Here is a 23,223-nt window from a genome sequence, read left to right on the forward strand (position 1 = left end):
GTTTAGTAGGCCAATGCTCAAACCACTGAGCTATCCCTATAGCAATCTTGGAATTGTTAGCAGTTAACTTCATGAACTCATACAGGGCAGGTGAGGTCCCAGAGGACTGGAGAAGTAACTATATATACTCAAGATAGTTAAGTCACTGGCAGACTGCGAAGAGCTAGAAAAGCATGTCTCAAAACTGGTTGACTGGGCAACAAAATGGCAGCTGAAATTCACTGTTGATAATTGCAAAGCAATGCATATTGGAAAACATAATCCCAACTCTGCATATAAAATGATGGGGTCTAAATTAGCTGTTACCACTCAAGAAAGAGATCTTGGAGTCATTGTGGATAGTTCTCTGAAAACATCCACTCAATGTGCAGAAGCAGTCAAAAAAGTGAACAGAATGTTGGTAATCATTAAAATATCATATTGCCTCTACATAAATCCATGGTACATCCACATCTTGAATACTACATGCAGATGTGATCGCCCCATCTCAAAAAAGATATATTGGAATTGGAAAAGGTTCAGAAAAGGACAACAAAAGTTATTAGGGGTATGGAACGGCTGCCATATGAGGAGAGATTAATAAGACTGGGACTTTTCAGCTTGGAAAAGAGACGACTAAGGGGGGATATGATAGAGGTCTATAAAATCATGACTGGTGTGGAGAAAGTAAATAAGGAAGTGTTATTTACTCCTTCTCAAAACACAAGAACTAGGTGTCACCAAATGAAATTGAAACTAATAGGTAGCAGTTTTAAAACAAACAAAAAGAAGTATTTTTTCACACAACGCATGGCCAACCTTTGGAACTTCTTGCCAGAGGATGTTGTGAAGGCCAAGACTATAACAGGGTTCAAAAAAGAACTAGACAGCCATTGCCGGACCTATCCTCCATGAACTTATTAGCCAGGATGGGCAGGGGTGGTGTCCCTAGCCAGAAGCTGGGAATGGGTGACAGGGAATGGATCACTTGATGATTACCTGTTCTGTTCATTCCTTCTGGGACACCTGGCATTGGGCACTGTCAGAAGACAGGATACTGGGCTAGATGGACCTTTGGGCTGACCCAGTATGGCCGTGCTTATGTTCGTATGATAACTATCATTAAAAAGGGGGAACAATGATGATCCTGGGAATTATAGACCAGTCAGTCTAAATTCAATACCTTGAAAGATGCTGAACCAAATTATGAACCAATCAGTTTGTAAGTACCTAGAAGATAGTAGGGTTATAAGTAATAGCCAGTGTGGAGTTCTCAAGAACAAATAATGACAAACCAACCTATCTTCCTTCTTTGACAGGGTCACTGGCCTAGTGGATAGGGAGGAAGCAGCAGACATGTCTTATCTTGATTTTAGTTAGCACTATCCCACATGACATTCTCTTAACAAACAAGGGAAATATGGTCAGATGAAATTACTATAAGGTGGATAGTGACAGTTCTCAGGTTACCCAGGACTGTGAGTCATCTTGTTACTCCCCCATGATGGAGTCATTGTTTGTAGTAACTGGGTGTCAGAGCCAGAGGAGGGTGCCTGAGTGGTTGAAAGGCTGGTGATGTTAGGGAGCTGTCTTTGTCAGGGGCTGGATATCACAGGGTAATGCTTCAAGGCGACTGGGCTGCACCTCTTGTTAACCTGCAAAGCAATGACCACTCACAGAAATCCCAGATCCTCTGCCCCCAAAGGAGCAGTGTACCTTCTAATGAGAAGGGTAGTTAAGCGCCGGAATAGGCTTCCAGGGGAGGTTTTGGAATCCCCATCACTGGATGATCTATGTTTCCTTGGTCCAGCCTCAGTGCAGGGGGCTGGACATGATGAGGTCTCAAGGTTTCTACATTTCTAGGATTCTGTGACTCCAGACAAAGGAGTCAGGAGAGGACCCTGCCACACACTGGGGCAACGACACAGTAAGGGGACCCACAGTTTTTGTTTTAGCTGGCCAGTATTCACAATGCTGCAGCACTTGTCTCTGGACGCATCCCCAATGAACCATCTGCCTAGGAAAGTGCTAGGGAGGGAGCTGGAGGTTTGGAAGAGTTGGGAGGTGGGAAATTTGTTAATGTTTAGTACTTATTAGTTAACTCCAACCCTTTCATTCCCCAGATCCTATTTTCCTCCTCAGTAACGTCCCTGTTTCTTTTATTTTAATGATTTTGGGGGGGGGGGGATGGTGAGGGGGGATAAATGTCAAACAATCCATTACACCAATTTTCCCCATGGGTTTGATTTCTAAGCATTTGTCCACAGCAATTACATGGCAACATGCAAATTAAAAGACAAAAAGAGAGTGCCTTTGATGTCTGAGAAACCCCTAAAAACTGTCCAATGGTTATTCAGAGAGAGATGCAAAAATCATTAAGACAAGATTGCTTGGCGTGTGCAACAGTTGATATTGCATCCAGGGGGGAAAAAAGAGTGAGGAAGCAAAATCCTTAGCATCATTATATCCTTCCCAATTTTGCTTTATGCACATTCAAGCTCTCTGGTTCACGAGCTCAGTGGCAATCAATTTTAGCTTGTAACAATCCGGCAGTTTAAGATCTCTGTAATAGTTTAGACCACTGCTGTTCAATGGCTTGTATAGCTTCTGGAAAAGACGACATGTTGTTATGAGGCGGGGTGGGAGTTGGAGGAAATTGGGAGAATCAGTCTCGCTGCGCCTGGTTTATCTGTCAGATTCTAACTGTTCTAATTTGGTTTTGGTTATTGTTGGGAAGGACTCACTAATGCCCTTTATTTAAAGTTCACTTCTCAACGCCGGGTGCTTTGCCTCCTTTCAGTCTCTTTTACACCTGGGCACAAATGCCAATCCACTCAGCACGGGGGATAGGGCAGCCGAAAAGGCAGTAGTCAGACTTCCGTCTCTGAAGAAAGAGGAAGAGATATTATTGGGACCGATCTTGCACCCAGTTGATGGCAAAACTTTGTGGACTTCAATGGGAGTTGCAGGTATGCAGCATCTCTGGAAATCAGGCCATTTGCTTAGATCTCTACATGTGGATTTAGGTACTAGCTTAGGCACCTGATTTTGAAATGTTGGCTTTTATGCTCTGTGCCTGAGTTTCTCTCCATACAATGGGGAAGATTCCCCATCTTCCTCACTTACATTGTAAGCTCTGTGGGGCAATGGCCATCTTTTTGTCCTGTGTTTGTACAGCACCCTGCACAGTGAAGTTCTGGCCCATTGACTGGGTCTCCTAGGTACTATGCTCTTCTACGACCCCTTTTATTTATTAGTAGTAGTAGTACTAGTAGTAGTAGTAACAAAGTAGTCATGTGATGGAGTGAACTCAAGCCTCATCCTTGTGGTATAAACTGGGCTGCCATAGCAGTGTGAAGGAATATCCACAGCCCATCCCTACAAGGTAGAGTATTGCACCCCGGCCAGGTATATTATAGGAGGGAAGAGTAGCTGGTTCACCTGCCTGTGCAGCATCAGCACTGTCCTTTGCTGAAGGTAAGATACTGGGCTAGATGGATCATTGTGTTCCTGACTGGTAAATTTGGTACTCTGGACACAATCTCTATGCTATTCTTCCCCCCTAGACCCTCCTTAGCTAGCATTTCATGGGGGGTTGGGCCAGGCAGTGGGGAGAAGGTTGTACATACAGTGCCTCATTCTCCTGTGACTTTCCAGGCTGGCCTTAGCCTCGGACGCTGAACATTCAGGGATGGCTTTGCCTACTTGGCCCCATCCCTAGCCAGGAGCAGGAAAGGTTGGGTCAGGAGCCACTATGTTGGCCCAGTTCTCTCCCACTGCTTTTGCAGGGGATTGGCACGTGCCGCAGCAGCCGGGCCTGGGAACAGCAACCAGTGCAGCCCCTCCTTCCTGCACCAAACAAAATAGCTCTGGGGGGAGTGGCTGTGGAGTTTCTGCATAGGACAGCAAGGGGCTACTGCCGGTCTTGCTTGCCCAGGTCCAAATTAACCAATGTGCACTTTGGTGCACTGGCACAGGGCCCCCGTCTCAGGGGAGCCCCGACCACTGGATTTGTCTGGGTGGCATTACTACAGGCCAAACCTGAGTGGCGCTGTGACCCCACGCATCAGGTTGCAACACCAGTCACTCAAATTTGGTCCAGCCGTGCCTCTATCTTGGGGACTGGGGGGGAAGGGGAAAGGGGAGGCTGGCAACTGGGCCAAATTTGAGTGTGAGTGACACTGAGACCTGGTGTGTGGGGTCACCATGCCACCCAGGTTAGGCCTACTACCTCTCCGTCATGAAAGGGGGAGGGGGAGAAACCAGGCCAAATTTGAGTGAGTGGCACTGGGACCTGGCAATGCCACTTACTCAAATTTGGTCCACGCCATGTGAGTGTGGGGCAGGTGATGGGGGTGAGCAGAGCAGCTGGAGGGCCAGGAATAGGAGGAGCCACCCTAGCCCAGGATGGGAGCACAGTCAGGGGAGTGCAGTGAGTGGCCAGGAAAGTCCCAAGGTGGTGGGTAAAGGGCTGCGGCAAGCTGTTGGGGTGCTATGGGGTGAGTAAGGAGTGCTGGGTGCTGTGCAGTGAAGGGAGGGGGCAAGGGGAGGATGTTGGGGGTGATGGGGTGAGTTGTGTGGGGAATGAGAGATGTTGGGGGGTGGAGTTGGAGGCCATGATGTGGGGGCTGTTAGGGACTGAGGTATTGAGTGCTGTGGTGAACGGGGCATATCTCAGGGCTGCTGGGATGTGTGTGTGGGGGGGGCTGTTAGGATAATTGGAGGCTTGTGGATTATTGGGGTATATGTGGGGTGGGAGTGGCATGCAGGGGTCTGTGTGTAAGGTGTGGGCATATATGGGGCAGTGGTGCTTTGCTGAGGGGCCCCCATTCATGCCGCATGGAGCTAGCAGCAGCTAGAGCAAAGCCAGAGCAGGGTTGCACCGCCTCTCTGTCGGACAGGGGGCAACCAGGCCACATTTGAGTGATGGTGGGGATGGCCCCAATTTCCATGGTGCACAGGGCTCCAAAATTCTTTAATCCACCACTGCCCTCCTGTAAATCCAGCGACATCACTGAAGTTACCCCTGGGTAAAACTGATGTAAGTGAAATCAGAATCAGGCCCTTTGAATTACCGGCTTGGTGGACGCAGTGCTGGGTGCTCCAGCTTGGTTTGAAGCAGCCCTGCTTGTTCCCTTGGGGGGTTTCGTTTCTTTTTTCTCCCTTTCTTTCTTTTTTTGGTGGATTTTTATTTCTCCGCTCCACGCCACGATGTAGCCCAACATCTTGCCAGAGACATAAAATGGAAAAACGAGCAACTCATCAGAAAAGGAGCAGCTGTTTTGCACCATCACAAAACAAAAGCATCATCCACTAAAAACTAGATTTAGCAGTTTAAAAGAGCTGCTAACACAAAATTAGCTGGAGACAAGAGCGTGGTTTCGTCAGTGACACAGCTTCAATCAAACCTCTTAATTCATGTAAAAACAACTTAAAAAACATTAAACGGCTGATGCTTCGGGAAAGGAGAGGAGCTTTCAGACTTTCAACGCCTGCCTGGAAAGAACATGCATATTTATATTGCCATTTTTTCCCCTTTTATGAATTTTAAATAAGCATTATGTCAAAACTGCCCCATCTTAAATAACAATGATGCCATAGTCCTCCTGACTAAAGAGATACCAGCTTTTATAGGCACGTCATCTGTATTTCTTGCTGGCTGAGAGCCAATAAAGGTTGCACAAAATATTTGCTACACATGAGATGCAACGATAAGGTCCTGACTGCTTAAGGATCATTACAGAACCTAAGCCACTTTTTATAAAATGTATATAACTAGACACACATCTCTAGTGTATCACACACACAGGACCTAAGCCCGAAGGCTAGCTCCTCAGGTGCATTAGAGCTCTGTTCAGACATAATAGTGGCTGTCCATTTCCTTTCTGTACCCGGACGCAGCTGGGGTCTGCGTTAGCCACTGGCACAACTTAGAGCAGCCCTGTGGCCCAAGGGACTATTCCACCACCCCAGAGTGCAGCATGCTCCAGCCGCGTCCCACCCCATCCCGGAACAACCTCTGCATGTGTCCTATGCTGGAGGTGCTGGGTGCAAGAGGGAAAGAGGGAAGTTTCCTACACAAGGGGAACATTTTGTGAGTGTTCTGTCCCCCTTGTGCTGCCAGAGGGGCAAAAAGGGTACACAGCAAGGCTGAGGATCTGTCACGTTAGAGCCAGGAAGTGCTGAAGGCTGGATTCTGATCTTAGTAGGGTTTACACCAGTGTAACTAAGATAAGAAGCTGATCTCTTCCCTCTCTGCTTCTGACTCAGAGTCTGGTCTCTTATTTCTCTGCCTGTGAAATGGAAACAACACTCCTTTAGAGGCTCAGTGGGTGTTGTAAAGTTAATGTTTATAAATAGCTTGGAAGACTGAAAGTTATATGTATGTGTCAAGTAAGAACTATTATTATCCTGCCTGGCTAAAAAAATTGGTGGGGCTTCCAGGAGATTCAGGACTGTGCCATCTCCTTTCCCTGCCCTAAACTGCAGTGTAGTGTTACTGCACCCTGTTAAACAGCTGCTATGTTCCACCCCAGAGGTGGCTCCATTTCACCTGCATATGTTGCATATGTAAAATCGGACCTTGCCTGCCTTACTCAGGCAATTCTTCCATCCCCCTCAATGGGGCTTCTGCATGACTAATGGGTACAAGGCTGGTCCCACAGGCCCCAATCCTGCAATTCACAGCATGAAGGCAAACTATCAGCAGAGCCCCACTGACTCCCAACGAATTGCAAGATGAGGCCCAGGGTTCATAAAGCACTTTGACATCCTTCAGGCTGAAAGGTGATATATTAATATGGGCAAACATTTCAAACCTGGATGCCTAAAGTTAATCATCTAACCTCCTATATGCAGTCAGTCCTACATATAAGTGGCCTGATTTTTCAGAGGTAATTTTATTTAGCCCCTATTATTTAGGAACTTAAAGATGGATATAGGAGCCAGGCTTTTGAAAAAAGTTGTACAACTTTGCAGAAGGTTAAATATGCATCTGAATTTTTCAGCTCAGGACCATTTATGCTCTTGACCTGAGGCCTAAATTTCCCTCAAGAGTTAACTGAGTGGCTCCTTTTCAAAAGGCATAAGTGCGAAGGCTGGGATTTCCAATGACACCTGAGGGATTTAGATAGCCAAACCCCGCTCAGCATCAATGGGAGTCAGGCACTTCATTCCTTAGGTTCCTTCAAAAAATCCCAGTTTACAGTAAAACCATGCTGTGATCCGGCACTTTTAAATCTGCCAAAAATATGAGGATGTTTTTGACCAGGGATTGGCTCGTCAGGGAAAGCCGTGGTTCGCGGCTCCAGGCCAATGAAGGCTGCGGGAAGCAGCGTGGGCTGAGGGATGTGCCTGCAGTCGCTTCCCACAGCCCCCATTGGCTGGGGATAGCGAACCGCAGCCAGTGGAAGCTGTGATCAGCCGAACCTGCAGACACTGCAGACAAACCAACAGTCCCGGCCCACCAGCGGATTTCCCTAATGGGCCGCGTGCCAAAGGTTGCCGATCCCTGTTTTTGACCTTTGTTGGATCATTAGGCATCAGGACCTGAAATGCCTCATGGTGTGTCAATTAGGCTGAAGGAATGGAGTCCAAGAAGGTGGGAATGCAGAGGAAAGGGGTGTTGTTCTCCATCCGTTGATCCAAAGCAGGAACATGGCTTATAGAGCTTATCCTGAATACATTGTGCCTTAAATGGGGCAGAGTACATGCTGCTCTGAACACTAACACTTCAGGGGATCTTCTTCGCTTGAGAGGTCATGCTGTGCTCCCAGTACCGCTGTGTTAAAAACCCACCTCAGCAGGATCCATCAAGCCTGTGGAGTGAAGGCCTAGGAATTCCTTGCTGACAACGTTAAAATTCAGGATCTGAGCCTCAGCAAAGCCGCCTGAGTTCAGCCACTGATGCAGCCCTGAGAAAAGAAACAGAGGACCTTGCAGCAAGTGGGGCATAGCACTCAGCAAAGAGATTGACTGATCTTGCTACAGATCAGATGGATGGTTTTAAATGACCTGGAAAGACATTTCCTGAGCCCTGGGCCACAACATTAAGAACCAAGACACCACTAGCACTTCTGAAGTAGTTATTAGTGACTGAAGTAGCACTTGTCAACCACGACTTTAGTTTCAAGTAATGGTTTAACAGCATCAACTTGAGGAAAGGTTATATCTCTGCATGTCTGGTGTGCTGCTGACACTTAAAGGAAATAATTGGTAGATTTAGAGCAGAGGCAGGTGCCAGTGGTAGACCAGGAGAGGAGGCTGGAAACTTGGAAGAAAACTTTAGTGTTATTGTGTGAAACTGGAGCCAAGGCTCCTCCTAAATCTCAGCATAAAATGCATGATCAATCTCCTAGGGGGAGCGCTGTTCTCCCACCCATGTGCCAGGCTGCTGTGACTTTAATGAGTTGTCTACAGTTGCAGCTTGCAGCTCCGTCCTAACAAAAAGAAAAAAAAATGTCGCCCCATGCAGTTCCTCGCTGTGTCTTTGGAAAGCCCAAGTAGTGCAATCTCCAGCCAAGTTTTGGCTCCAGTTCGGGAGTGCATAGGGGAAGTGTGCAGATGTGCATGAGGAGTAAGGGGGAGTGTTAGAATCAGGTAATCAATCTCATTTACCTGTTGCTCTGTAGTGTGACGCTAAAGCAGACAACTTAGTGTGCAAATCCAACAGCCGCTGGGCTGTCATCGCTTTCCAATTAGCTGCATTTGATTTGGATGGGCGCTGATGGATTGTGTTGGCAGGTGAGGTGGGCGTCTGGAAAGTGCTCCAGCTGCCACGGGATGTGGGGGCAGGGGAGAGGGGCAGTACACGTGCATGTGGTTTTTCTCCATGCTGCTCACTGGAATGACGCTGGCTTGCCAAAATAAAAGCATTGCTGTTAGCTGTTGGATAGAGGGATAAATTCTAGTCTCCATTACACCAATGTGGTGTTATTCCTGATTTACAGCAGAGTACCTAAGGGTCAGATTCACCACTGTTTTATTCTGGTACAACACCACTGAAATTAACATAGTTCCGCTGATGTAGCGCCATGATGAACCAAACCTACAGGTTGGTCCTGTGTCTCTGATTATTTGTTCAATTACTCACATAAAGCCAGACCTACACGTAGTAGTCCCAAGGAGCACTAATCATGGACCAGGACCCCAGTGTGTTAGGTGCTGTCCAAACACATAATGAAAAGGTAGTCCCTGTCCCAAAGATCTCACAGTCTAAGGGCAGGTCTTCACTACGGGGTGGGGGGAGGGTCGATTTAAGATACTCAAATTCAGCTACGCGAATAGCGTAGCTGAATTCGACCTATCGGAGCTGACTTACCCCGCTGTGAGGACGGTGGCAAAATTGACCTCCGCAGCTCCCCGTCGACAGCGCTTACTCCCACCTCCGCTGGTGGAGTCAGAGCGTCGATTCAGGGATTGATTGTCGCGTCCCGACGAGACGCGATAATTCGATTCCCGAGAGATCGATTTCTACCCGCCGATTCAGGTGGGTAGTGTAGACCTAGCCTAAGACAAGAAAAAAAAACAGGTGGCTTCAGACAGAAAGACAGGGGAGCACCAGGAAACAAAGAGACTGTATTGGTCAGCATGCTAGGCAGTGGTGTCAACATGCCAGCTGCCCAGCTGTTGTTAAGTTTTTTTTAGGCATCATGGCAAAGGAGAGTTTTAAGGCGGGATCTGAAGAAGGGCAATGAGGCGGCTGTGTAGGTGCTCCTCCCACGTGTGAGAAGAGACGGACGATCACATTGCATGTTGTCAAATTTCCCTTTGATGAAATTAGTGAGATTTTGTGCAGAGAGAGAAGTGGATGCAGAAGGGCAGGGTTTGAGGTGGGAGTAAAAGGTGGTGAAAATGCAGCTGGAATTGCATGCAAGAGATTCAATTCAGGTGGAGAAGGAGTTTCTTGGTTAGAAAGATGGCAGAACTATAGGAAGATAGAACAGATTTGGAGTGGGGGAAGTCACCAGGGTCATGGAATTTCCTCCAGAGATGCTCTACAGCACAAGAATACAGGTGCAGGATGTAGCTGTTGGGCTGAGCCAGGGCTGGCAGGATGGTCTTTGCAATCAGAGAGAGGGACAAAAGAGTCAAGGGTTGAAAAAGTGAAGCATGGAGAGAATGAAGGACCATATTAATGGAAGAAAGGGAAGACTGGGCAAGGAGGAGGGGGCAGAAGAGAAGTTATCAACATCAATGGATCTGAAGTTACAAAGGGTTTATTCTGATCTCCCTTGAAATGGTAAAACTCACTGGAAGGCCACTGGAGCCAGTGTTAAACCAAGGGACAGTGCGAGAAGAATCAGAGCCAATTTTTTAATTAAAAAAATCCTTGAAAGGGAATCTTTGAACCACACAATAATTATTTCAGCTTTGATGGACATTTTGAGCATAGAGTTCCAAGAAATGTGATAAAATGACTGGGCCTGATTCTGATCTCTTGTGCATTAGTGTATAGCAGGAGCAATTCCAATGAAGTCAAGAGATGATGGTGTAAAGCAGGGATTGGCAACCTTTGGCCTGCAGCCCGCCAGGCTTGGCCCGCACCGCACTGCTTCCCGCAGCCCCCATTGGCCTGGAGTGGTGAACTGCGGCCAGTGGGAGCCGTGATCGGCCGAACCTGTAGAACCTGTAGGCAGGTAAACAAACCGGCCCGGCCCACCAGCGGGCTTACCCTGGCGGGCCACATGCCAAAGGTTGCTGATTCCTGGTGTAAAGCCATAGAATGTGAGTTGAGAATCAGGCTGATTGCCTAGCTTAAGTCTTTTCAACTCATGAACCCAAATTTCAGAGTTGGAAGGTAAGTTAGGGTGCCCAGTTCTTCATTTGGGTGCTCAAGTACCCATGTAAAGTAACTAAATTAGATTCCTTTTCAGTAACATAGATATACAGGGTTAAATTCAGCCTTGGGTTATGGCAGTAGCCTGCAACTTAAAGCTGCCCTCCTTAGGCAGGGGAGCTGTGGGGGGGGGACGGGGACAATGAGACACTGACCGTGACCGCTTGGTTGGATGTTAATCAAGAAACCACATAATGCTTGGAACTCTTCTTTTAATTAGCAATGGGCCCAAGTCACCACATTTGGAATTGAATTTGGGGTTATATTCAAACTCTCTCCACCCCCACCCTGGAATTCAAAAATTTTCTAGTTCAGCACATTTTGGATCAATGTAGGGAATCCACATTCAGAATTCCCCAAGTTGGGAGACTGGGAGATTTGGATACAGTGCTGCAGTTCAGGCATATCTTTAATTACAATTTTAATCATTAAAAACAATAATAATATACATTTAAAAATCTGAAAAGCTGCCTTGAACCATGCCATCCAGTATCCTTCTGTTACCATCCTCAACTGGGCTCTGAACTGATCCTGTCTTTTCAGACAGAACTACAACATGGAAACGTTTTTACAGGCCCATAGGAAGGCCATTGCCATTCACATACTGAGTCCCACTCATACATCGCACCAGCCAGCTAAAAATGAGACAGAAACATTGTTTAGTCTTTCCTGATGAAACCAAACCAAAAGGAACCAGTTTAAGATAGGCCCCTCCACCACAGACAGTAATCTCGTGATCTGAACAGACTGGATCAAATGTGCCTTGGAAGCGATTGTTATGCAGACCAGACTTTGTGCCAATCCAAGCTGTGTCATAAACAAGATATTCACCAAGAATGCATGAAAGCTTCACCCTCACCTAATGAAGGCTGGGTACCTCTGAAAGAGAGTAGGCAAAATTGGCATGAAAGGTGCACTTAGGGTTGGTGAAGGTAATACTGTATCTGACCCAAATGAGGCCTTCAAAACCGACCATTGTTCTAACCCCATAGGAATACCCTCTCCCCCATAAATAAGTATGTTTTCATAAAGACTACTAATTATGGAAACTTGAAGGAGATTAAAAGCTTTGTTCATTCACTGAAATGTTAAACTCATTGTTTAGAATAGGGCTTGGCAACGTTCGGCGCGCGGCTCACCAGGGTAAGCACCCTGGCGGGCCGGGCCAGTTTTATTTACCTGCTGACGCGGCAGGTTCGGCCGATCACGGCCCTCCCTGGCCGCGGTTCGCCGTCCCGGGCCAATGGGGGCGGTGAGAAGCGGTGCGGGCGAACGATGTGCTGGCTGCGGCTTCTCACTGCCCTTATAAGCCCGGGACGGTGAACCGCGGCCAGTGGGGGCCGCGATTGGCCAAACCTGCTGCGTCAGCAGGTAAATAAAACTGGCCCGGCCCGCCAGGGTGCTTACCCTGGTGAGCCGCGTGCCAAACGTTGCCGACCCCTGGTTTAGAAGGTATATATAGTCTTGTTTCTTACGGCACTAGGAAGGAATATGACATGAATATGTCATGCAAAGAAAAAAAAAACCAACAACCTCAAGAGAAATGTGGAGAAATGCTATTTTGGCGTAGGATACTTGCCAGACATGTCAGCTGATAGCATCCATAGAGCTGGAAGACTGAAAATGAACTGCATTACAACAAACAGAGATTTCACAACTTGAAAGCAGCACACTGACATTTATATTAGCTCAGTTTGACACAACCTGACGGGTTGCGATTGGATGAAGAGAAACTATCTTCAGCATCCACCCACCTCCCTCTGCCAGGGCTCCTGACTGTTCCTCTAAAGTGCATCTTTCAGGCCAGGCCTGTGTAGGTAATCGAGCATGTAAAAACACGGCCATTTTCAACGGCAGCTGCTGGGTGAGTGTATGAACTTCTGGCTCATGATAACAATAAAGCCGGTATGAATGGAAATATGTGTTGGGGGACACACATCAGTAGGCAGAGAGAATGGTGTTTTATTTAAATCCCATGAGGGGATCTCCTCAATGTGACCAAAGAGCACACAGCTGTGGAGGGAAGGTACCAGGGTGGCTTTAGACACTTGTACCTTCCCTTGAGCCTGGGCTGCCCCCTGTGCCAGGCCCTGCTCCCGGTGCAAATTAGAAGCAGCCTGGCAAACTGAAATCATTCACAGTCTACAGAGAAGAAACAGCCTCGGTTCAGCAGGGCGGGCTCTGCTGCACTCCCCTGCCCTGTGCCTCAACACTGAGCCGCAGGAGTCACCTTCGGCACTGAGAGGGAAATTCAGTCTCCCTGGGCTGCTTGGGGCACGGACTGTCCCGGTGCTTTTTCTGTCAGGTGCACCATTTGTCCGATGAGAGGAACTACACTGAGAAGAGGCTCGTTTGTCAGGGGGTGCTGAACAACCATAAGGTGCTGTAACTAACATTTCGTAAGCACGCGATGGGGTTGTCAGGAGACAGAGCTGGGGGCAATTTTGTATTGACGGCGTGAGCCGTCAGCTCAGCTTGTGTCTGCGCAGTCTCCTGAAAGCACGTAGTTCACCCTGAGCAAAGCGCGGCGCCTTGACACGGGGATTAACTGTTTGTGTCTTTGCTCTCTTCCCAACACTCAGATTATGGGGGAAACCAGACCGGCACAGCTGGATTCCAAATAACCATGTTTATTAGCTATGTCAGAGTTTCCCAAACTTGGGACGCCACTTGTGTAGGGAAAGCCCCTGGCGGGCCGGGCCGGTTTGTTTACCTGCCCGTCCGCAAGTCCGGCCGATCGTGGCTCCCACTGGCCGCGGTTCGCTGCTCCAGGCCAATGGGAGCTGCTGGAAGCGGAGCGGGCTGAGGGACATACTGGCCCACCAGAAGCTTTCACTACCCAAGTGGCGTCCCAAGTTTGGGAAACACTGAGCTATGTGCAAATATTCAAGGCCTAACTACCTACGTACATTGATGTTCTGGCGCAGTTCTGATAACTTCAATAGACCGAAAGGAAGACCTGCTAGATCAGTGGTGGGCAACCTGCGGCCCACAGGCCTCACACGGCCCATCAGAGTAAGCCACTGGCAGGCTGCCAAACCATTTGTTTACATTTGCATGGCCACCCGCAGCTCCCAGTGGCCACAGTTCGCCATTCCCAAATGGTTTGGCAGCTTGCCCTGAGGGGCCACGTGCGGTCTGCGGGCCGCAGATTGCCCACCACTGTGCTGGATAGCTTCTAAACTATTTAAAGGGATATTACTCAATTCCTAGACACAATTTTAATATAGTCCCTCAATTTCTGTAGTCAAACTATACTAGTAACTTGATCTCTGGTTCAATATTATGCAATTAGTCATATATTTAAAAATCTTTTCTCTTGCCAAGGGGGAAGAGTGAGCAGAGCTGCTTGTGGATGGTTGATCTCTTTCTCCTTCTGCACAAAATAGCTGAGGAGAGGCACAGAGACCAGAACTGGCCAAAAATAAAACAATCTTGAGAAAAATTAATTGGGGGGGGGGATCAAAATTTAAACATTCAGTAAAAAATTTCATGAACATTTTCAGTTTCAATTTTTTTTAGCCAGCTTTAGTAATAAACTACAGAGACTTTCGCCTATAGGTCAATAGGAAAACACAACCTAGACTGGATTTGGACTATCATTATCTCTTACTGCTCTTGTATGGTCTGTGTGAGATGAGTTGGTGGATCTCTGCCCAGTTCTTGGTACTGAGGTCTCCACATCCCAAACCCCACAACAGCTGGATCCCCACATTGACAGCCACAGCAGAGAGGCCACAGCCACGGTCCTATCTCACACTTAGAAGTGGTTCAGAGCCGATACCTGAAAAGGTCAGAGCTGGGACACCTCTTGGGGAAGCAGAATTGGGAAATTTTGCACTGTGTTATGAGTCCTTTGGAGAGAGCCATCCTGAGTCTAAGGCTGTCAATTCGCCACCTTTCCTCAGCATTAAAAATAACACAACATTAAAAATAGTTTGAAACATCTTTTTAAAACATAGTTGCTTCAACATTTTAACCAAAGAAAGCTCTGAGAAGAGCATTAAAGCAAGAGGCCATCTGGGTCACAGGAATTGTTCACAGCTGGCTACAGTGCAGTATTTTGTTGCAAACACAGAAAATAACCTTGCACATCAGAAAGAGCAAAATGAAATCTATGAGGAACATTGGCCGCGGCAGCAGCCAGATATATCCCCTTTTACGTGGTCAGATATGTTTAGCTTTCCTCTCTGATTACTCCAGAATGAAGTCCTGCCTTATGGCACCATAGAGTCCCAGAGAGCCCCCGAGTCACACATTTGATTCCTTGGTTTATTGGGTGGCTGCAGGCTGCACATATCCAGGGCAAGTGATGTGACACATCCTGTCTTCGGAGAAGGGTCAGTCAGCTGTACAGCGGTTTGTGCCCTTAGCAGGTGCTTCAATGTCAAAGGTATTAAAGCTCGTTATTTTCTCCTCTCTGCTCAGTACAGTCTAGGTTGTTTTTTTCCCCCTGCTTCTAATTAAGTTTATAGCCAGTGACTACGAGCTGGCCTAAGAGTTGAGCTGTCAAGCTGAGACCACAGAGCCAGCGGCTCACAAACCCTTCCGGCGGGAAAGAAAAAGGTTCTGAGGGTGGCCATATTGTCTGGAAATTCTCTCTCTCTCAACTATTTGCCAATATATCACACCACGCATACACACCCTCTACAAAAGATATACACTATCTTGTCCTGCTCTGGTGGATTTTGTTTATCGACATCGACAGCAAGATTCGACCCTTTGATTGTGTCTCTCTGTTATATCGACGCAATTCTGGCATTGTATGAGTGTGCCAGTATTTGGTCCTGGATGTAAACATTGGCTCACAAGTGACTCCGGAGGGAAGAGCACCATTTAATGAAGACTCTGCCCCGGGACCTGTAACCCACTTTCCCCCTTGACTTCCCATTTAAGAATTTGCCTGGCCTATCCCTGCTTCGCTTGTGAGATGTGATCAGACCTCAGCCTCCATGGTAATGTGGCTGCCTGCCAAGTGTGTATATTTCCTACAGCCCTTCTGAGCTGTGTGTAGTTGCCTGAGCTCCCTGCAGTGAAGCTGTGGTGAGAATTGGCTGGTCTCTGCGTGGCACAGCAGTGTGCTCCTCCAGTTCATTTCCCACGTTCAGATCGAAGACGGATAATGATGATGATAAAGCTATCCCATCCTGGGGCGGCTCATGCAATCGAATGAGAAGAGGCTTGGTGGAGATTTGTCATTCCAGCTGGCTTTGAAAGGGGTTGAACAAACAAAGTGATTGTGATTTCGACACCATGTGGACAAGACATTGCATTACAGAATCCAAAATCGGGCCCATCCCACTTGCATAAGGAAGTTTGCAGGACAATAACGGATTGTCAAATGCGTGAGAGATTCCTACTACGGAATGGCTATAAGCACAGAGAGTCACCCAGAGAGTTCCTATGTCACCGTGACTCGGAGGATATATGGCAATGGGATTTCCCAGCTTCTTTATTATTTTGGGGCTAGATTGTGTGTAGCTACGCAGGGAGCGATGAGTGAGCAATAAGCTCCCCCTCCTTGCACTACTGTGCAGGATTCACACACAATAGCAGTCCCTGTGTTCGATGGAGTGCAAAGATTGCTCTTTTTCTTGTGCGTATGACTCTGAAAAGGGGGTGTCTACCATTGGCTAAGACCCCACACTTCCCTCACCAGCCAAAGGAGTCGGGACGGCACAGTGAGGGGTACAGTCTGATCCACCCTAGTGAATGGAGCAGTTTGTGCACCAGGGAGCAGCAGCAGTTGTGTTTGTCTCTGCAAGGGGCTGTGGCTCCAAAGCTCTTTTTCTTCTTAGTGCAAATTGGATGGTAGGCAGGACAAGAACTGAACTCGGCATAGGGCACTGAGGGAAAATTCCTCAGGGAGATTGTGGGGTTGGGAAGGGTCAGGCTGGTCTGGAAATAGGGACCAGGATTTAATTGTTGCTGTTACTATAGCTTTGAAATAAGGCGGCTGTATGACTGGCTGAATGATAAAGTCTTCCATCTCGGGGGGGACAGTGGTAGGTAAGACAGGGCAATAGTACAATGTGATCCAGGGACACCCTCTTTAAAAAAAAAAAAAAAGGCAGAATGACCAGATTACATCACGGAGCATTTTAAACCTTTGATGGGGAGACCTGAGACGGCCCCAGATCCAGTCATTTGATTTTTTCCCCCACAGGATAATTAGCAATATAAAATATAGATGGTTTGGTGCACCCCCACCTCCACCAGTGTCAGGGGCCCATCCCACGGTCAATGATTGAAATGCTCTGATGGTGTCAGCTCAGCTCTTGCTTCTGCTGCCGGGATTATGCTCACTGCGGAGTTTTAAGGAAACATCTGAAAGTCCTCTAATTCATTGGTTTATTGAAAAGGATATAATTACCAATCCAAACTGTAATGTGTTTGATTCGCTACTAACCCTCTGAGGCACCTAGGTAGGTGGTGATGGTGGGGCGTTCGCTAACTGGTGATTACCAAATTAGTTGCATGATAAAACCTTTTTCAGTACAACTTTTTACAAAAATAAAATGAGTCATGAGATGATCTTCTCCTCCAACACACTGTAATTTTTATTAATTTATTTTTATTACTTTAACGTATGCCACTTTATTAGAACAGAAAAAGAGCGAGCAAAGCACCTGTGTGCTTTTCAATTCACATTGCAAACGGCGACAGCATTGAAAAGCAACTGGGAGAATTCCTGAATGTACCGTAGTTATATTTTAAAATCCACATTAATTATAGATCCACTTATTCTTCGAAAAGACAGGAGCTGCAGCAGTGCTGGGGGCGGGGGAGGGGTCATGTATAAATTGTCTCCCAAGGACCCCACTGAAATTTCCATAACATTCACCATATGACACTGATGTGTGAAAATTGACATGAAGATTTGAAAATTGGGACCGAGGGAGACCAAGCATAAAATAACTTCAATTTTGCGCTCCCTCTGTCTCTCAGAGGAATAGTGCAGCGGACTGACCAACACAACACAAACAAGCGAAGGGGAGAGAAAAAAAAAACTACTCAGGGAGAAGGATAGGAGTTATTAAAGAGAAAACACACTCCTCACTCTCAGAGAGAAAGGATGATCAATGGATTTAGTCACAGAGAAATTCAAGCAGAAAATTGCTGCTGTTTTTTATCTGAGAGGCAGAAAGTTTAACCAAACCAGAATCCTCTCAACTCAGTGGAAGGCAAACAGTAGGGGAACTACCTGAATTCCGAAGCCCTAGGGAAGGAGGGGGAGAGGGGAAATGTATAATTTTGGGATAGCCAAGGATAGCCAAGCAACTGCAGGGTAAAATCCTCAAACTCCAAAAGTCCTCAGTCTGATAGAGTCTATAATAGGGTTTTGTGCATTTTCCCTCCCTGAGCCCCATCCTCAAAAGAAAGATGCCCTTTAATGATAAATTATTTTTCCCCTGATGATTTTAGAGTCATAGCCATGACTGGCTATTTTCCAAACTGGTTTATTTTATTGTCTACAATCAAATATGTGTTGCTTTCCCACTTTAGAATTTCCTGGTCCAATCTCTTCCACCTCCAGTGTCCATGCCTTAGATAAGGGAACTTACCAAAATCCAGTGACCAAAACTGAGATTCTGGTCACATTACAGAATGAAGGCAAGTCACTTGACTGAACCTGGACCAAAAAATAAAGAGCAGCTCTCCAAGATCCCTTCTGTAGCACAAGTAATAATGGATTAACCACATCTATTGCTTCGGGCTGAGACTAAAAGTTGTACCTTTTAGGGCAGGAAGCTGAAAACTTGCAATCAATAAGCAGGCTAGAACAATGGCAGGGAAATGGCAAACCGAGAATGTCACAAGTATGAAGAAGAACACACTGGACCATGTGCCCAAGAGATCAGGAGACCATCAGCAGGACCATGGCAAAACACAATGCTCAAATCAATCCAAAACTAACATTGAAACACTTTATGAAGAATCATTTGTGGATCCTTTTTCTGCCACTCTTGTGACTTCTGAATGTTGTCCTTCATCTAGTGTTTCACTGGGCCCGGGCCTGAGCCCTTCAAATTCACAGGTTAATACATCACTGCAAAAAGAGAGGCATTTGGGGTTGGAGTCAATGAACTATGGGGGCAGTAGCAAAGCCTGAAGCACATCTCTTCCAGGTACATTTGCTCTTCATAGAAAAGGTCATCTAAACAGCCTTTCTAAGAGATAGTAGGTGGTGGCTCATTCATCTAGGATTCAGGTTAGAAAACCATTGACTCCTTAGAAGAACAGGTTAAAATCTTATCAGGGCCAGCTGAGCTGTTTCTTTATGAGCTCGACAGACTGAGTATCACGCAGTTCAGCACATGGATGTTTTCCTAATGAAACCATAAAAGTCAAGATCTTGTCTGCTCTGAATGGACATGGCTTCCACGTCTGTGGACAAAAGTTCCCTTCCAAGCACCACTGTGCATTTTCCTGAGCACTAGGTGGTTGCTGCCTGCCTGCCTGCTCACCCACCCCAGAGACAGCTGCATTACAGTGGTACCATATGTAGACATAGTTTTGCTCATGATGAAAGCCACTATATACATGTGCAGTACTTTTGCCTTAAAAATCGGTACTCTTCAAGTTATTGTAAGAAAATGATGCACACGCCAAGGTCAGTCGTAGCAGGAGAGAATGTACTACATCGCACTGAACACTTCGCTATCTCACCAGCGGATTTTTCCTTGGTCTGACTTACTTGATTTTATTTAGCTTTGTGGTGATTAGGTTCCTGATACTTGCTGATATGATGCTCTACAAGACATGCTCTGGATTTCATTTATTATGAAGTGAAGTATGTAATAGTGAAAAATAGTTACAGCAATTCCATCTTTCTCTAGGGTATCTCAGCACCAGTATGGATGACTGCACACACAGCCAGCTCTGTAGAAACAAATGGAGAGGAAATGCAAGTGCAGTGTTTTAAGCTTCTATACACCTGTTGGATGACCAGGCTATGGCAGGCCCATCTTTAATCTAGAAAGGCACTTGACCCAGAGGTCACTTTGTTGGTACCTGCCTGTGCTTCACAAAGATTTTAGCCTGGGAAATGTGTGCACAGGCGGAGAGATGATGGGACAGGGAACGGCTGGGATGGAAAGAGACTTCTCCATTTCACAGTCTGCTGGAAATATTTATCAAAAGCACCTAGAGGTATTTTAACCGCAGCCGGAGGAAAATGCCCCACAATCATTGCACAAACGAAAGCTGACTGCCCCAAACTCTGGACACCCTCTGCACATTAAAACTGCAGTCCATGAGAAATCCTTTAGGACCAGGGCTACAATGATAATTCTCGGCGGAAGGCCTGGGCACTACAGGGTGACATGGAATACAGGCTCATTCTAAACACCAGCACTGAGACCTATAGATTCAAAGGGAATGCAGGGCTCATTCTAATCCAGGGGTCAGCAACTTTTGGCACTCGGCTCGCCAGGGTAAGCACCCTGGCGGGCTGGGCCAGTTTGTTTACCTGCCGCGTCCGCAGGTTCAGCCAATCGCGGCTCCCACTGCGGGAAGCAGCGCAGGTCGAGGGATGTGCTGGCCGCGGCTTCGCACAGCCCCCATTGGCCTGGAGCGGCAAACCGCAGCCAGTGGGAGCAGCGATCGGCCAAACCTGTGGACGCGGCAGTTAAGCAAACTGGCCTGACCCGCCAGGGTGCTTTCCCTGGCAGGCCGCATGCCAAAGGTTGCCGACGCCTGTTCTAATCAATCATTGGCACTGGGAACTACAAAGTTTGTTTAAATTAAATTGTAAGGTCTTCAGGGCAGAGACTGTGTTTCTGAATATGTTTGCACAGTGCTCAGTACAATGGGGTCCAAATCCTGACTGAAGCCTTGGGGCACTCCACCAAAACAAACAAACAATAATAATAATGATTCTGGGGTTTATTTATTTGCCTTCTGCTTTTTGAACCTGCTGGGTGCACTCGGGACATCTTTTTGAGTTTTTCTATACAAATGAAAGCTGAGGGTCTCATGTAGTCATATGACTTCAGGAGCTGAGGCATGAACAACCAAATATCACAAGACTTGTGATGAAATGGCAAGACTTAACAACAGCTGTATTCATAATAGTATGATATACAATCAGCACATTCCTAAAAAGCAAGGGCACATTTTCTTACATTTCAATGCACCTTTTCTAACATCTTGTTGCACTATATTAGCTATTGTTTAGCACTAGGTTTCTGTAATCGAGGTCTAATAGGAGCTGACCTCTATTTAAAAATCTAAATCCTTTTGTGCAATGCCCAGACACGACAAGATTGATTCTTAGATCCCTTATGCTGCTGTTAAATTCAGTGAGGTTACACTTGATTTACACCATTGTGAGATCAGAATTAGGCCCAGTATTTGCATTATTGCTTTTAACTAGCCAAAGATATATTTTAAGGATTTGTTCTCACAGTGGAAGGGTAGCTTCTGTCCTGAGTTTTGTTTTAATGTTCATGTTTCAAATACAGATTAATGTACTTGAATTTATCAGCCTTAGATCCATCTTAGCTTTTGCATGATCTTTACAGTGTCTATCTTCTAAAAGGTGCTTATTAAAAGATGAGCTTTCTTTATTTTTTAAATCATAGTCCAGATAGTATTGAGTACTTTAGAATATTCAATATATTCAAATACAAACCATCTTACCTACCTCAAAAAGGTCTTCAGAAACCTGCTGCAGGAGAGGTTGGGAGGAAAGATAACCTAGTCATTAGGGGGAAGGATAGGACAGTCACTGTGATTACCACCATAAAGAAGCATTGTCAAGGTTACTTTTAAATCCAGAGCAGTAGTAACAAATCAGTTTGTTGAGCATTTTGAACCAGAGATGTACTAAGTAAAAGACACAATCATCAGGCTACAGGTGCAGAATCATTAGCCATCAGCCTGAGCTACAAAGTTTGAAACTACATCCAAACTTTCCCAGAGTTTGAGGTTGAGTGTATATTGGAATTTTGGTTGGCACTCGTCCTTACAGATGATCCAATATTGTAGTTATTTGATAAAGGAAAGGAGAGGAACCGCCAATCTACTTTCCCAAGCACTTGCTCAGAGAGAGTTTTCCATTTGGAAATACATGATAAATATGGATATGGCTGGGTGGTGTTAAATTGGGAAATGTGGATTAATATCAACAAGGTCTATGTTATTACAAAATCCCAATAAGTGTGTGGACACCTCCTGTTTGCAGACATCCAAAATTTCATGAGGACATTCCTGGTATCTCTACTCTTTAATTTTGTTTGGTTTCATTGTTAAATGGGAATATCATTCTGGCAACACTGTCACACATCTTTTCACCAACCGTCTTTAATTAAGTGAAAGATTATGGGAATACTTCCACAAATTAGGTGCATAGATTCCCAGGCCAGAAGGGACCATTGTGATCATCTTAGTCTAACTTCCTGTATAACACCGGCCATAGAACTTCCCCAAAATAATTCCTAGACCAGATCTTTTAGAAAAACACCCAATCTTGATTTAAAAATTGTCAGTGATGGAGAATCACCACAACCCTTAGTAAATTGTTCCAATGGTTATTTACTTCCAGTGTTAAAAATTAACACCATATTTTAAGTCTGAATTTGTCTAGCTTCAACTTCCAGCCATTGGATCATGTTATACCTTTCTCTGTAGATTGAAGAACCCATTATTAAATATTTGTTCCCTATGTAGGTACTTGCAGACTGTAATCAAGTCATCCATTAACCTTCTCTTCCTTAAGATAAATAGATTGAGATCTTTGAGTCTTTTGCTTTAATGCATGTTTTCTAATTCCTTTATCATTCCCGTGGCTCTTCTCTGAATTCTCTCCCAAGTTATCAACATCCTTCTTGAATTGTGGGCACCAGAACTGGACACAGCATTCCAGCAGTGGTCACAGCAGTGCCAAATACAGAGGTAAAATAACTTATGTGGATTACATTAGCTCTTTTGGCCACAGTGTCACACTGAGAACTCATGTTCAGCTGATTTTCTCACCACAACCCCCAAATCTTTTTCATAGTCACTGCTTCCCAGGATAGAGTCCCCCATCCTGTAAGTATGGCCTACATGACTTCATGAAAATCTCACAGTTGTATGGCATTGTTTGCATGAATTGTAAAATAGCCACAGTAAAGAATCAAGATGTCAAGGATTTCCACCACAAAAGTATTGCATACCATGGGACACAGTCACTGCCTTTCCCAATGCTATAGTTGTCAGAAAAACCAATGAAGGTCATGAAAACCTACCTCCTAAAGACGTTCAGTGGCTTGAAGTGGAAGAGGCTGGTACAGCTGCTGTCCATGGAGTATCTGTTCTGTGATTAAAAAAGGGCTTCAGGCCCAGATCCTCAAAGGCATTTAGGTGTCTAATTCTCATTGATTTCAATAGGATTTAGGTGCCTAAACACCTTTGAGGAGCTA

The sequence above is a fragment of the Malaclemys terrapin genome, chromosome 10 (assembly GCF_027887155.1).
Source record: "Malaclemys terrapin pileata isolate rMalTer1 chromosome 10, rMalTer1.hap1, whole genome shotgun sequence".
NCBI lineage: Eukaryota > Metazoa > Chordata > Testudines > Emydidae > Malaclemys > Malaclemys terrapin.